The sequence below is a fragment of the Sinohyriopsis cumingii genome, chromosome 18, assembly GCF_028554795.1.
Source record: "Sinohyriopsis cumingii isolate HCF-2022 chromosome 18, ASM2855479v2, whole genome shotgun sequence".
Classification (NCBI taxonomy): Eukaryota; Metazoa; Mollusca; class Bivalvia; order Unionida; family Unionidae; genus Sinohyriopsis; species Sinohyriopsis cumingii.
In genome coordinates this window covers 88,640,716-88,641,767 of record NC_142978.1, presented here as the reverse complement: position 1 = coordinate 88,641,767, position 1,052 = coordinate 88,640,716, and positions in this window count along the sequence as shown.

Here is a 1,052-nt window from a genome sequence, read left to right as displayed (position 1 = left end):
GCTGTAGTAGTCAAGGAGTTGTGGGTGTCCACGAGCTGAATTGTTCAGGATAGCCAAACCAATTGACGAGCAATTTTTTCCTTTTAGCAGAGATGTCTTTTTCAACTCTGTAGACATTTTATTCAGTTTTTTGTGTGATTCCTGCTAGTTAAAATATCCTCGGATAGGTTCTCCTGAAGAATCTTCGTGCGTGTAGGTAATGGGAATGTTTTTCTGAATGGTATAGATGACAAAGAACTCCTCAGTCCAGCTAGGGTTGTATCCTTGTTCGAACGTGGATTTTTGTCCACTGATTCTGACATGATCTGCTATTCTGAATTTGGATCTAAACAATAAGGCCTCTGCGACCTGTTGTTTTTGGTTTTGTGGAGTCATTCGAATGTTTCGATGCCAGGTATGATTGTATTGGTCGACTATGTCTGGGAGGAAATCTAAGTATCAATTGGCATTATCGCTGGTAAATTATTTCCACATGCGAGTTTTGAGAATTCCGTTAAACCGTACAACGACAGAGGCCTTGAGAGGATTATGAGTGCTGTACAAGGTGAAGTTATTTGTATGAAGCCAGTCTGAAGTGGTTCTGTTGTAAAACTCAGTTCCATGATCAACCACGAGTTTATTGGGCTTTCGTGTACCTATGAGGCTATCCGGCGCCTTCAAGACAAATGTTTCCTTTTATGTTTTTTAGAGGAATGACACAGGCGTATTTACTAAAGACATCGATGACTGTCAAGAGATACTGGAAACAATCGTTGTATGCGCTAAAATCTCTCATGTCAACGAGATAGGCTGACCATTTCTCGTCTACGTTTACAGCGACGACTCTGCGTAGTGGAAAATGCTTTTTGCTTACTTATCTAATGTCTCTGCCAGCAATGTCATCGCCGGTTCTTCTGACATCAAGATTTTAGGCATACATATGCTCAACAAATGCTTAGTGCCAATGATGCCACTCACGAGAGCTCGATTTACGTGTTCTCTAAATTTTGAGGTTTGGGTTCCTTAAGTCCCTTAGCACGAATTGATCGCATCCCGTTCATCATCGGAATAAT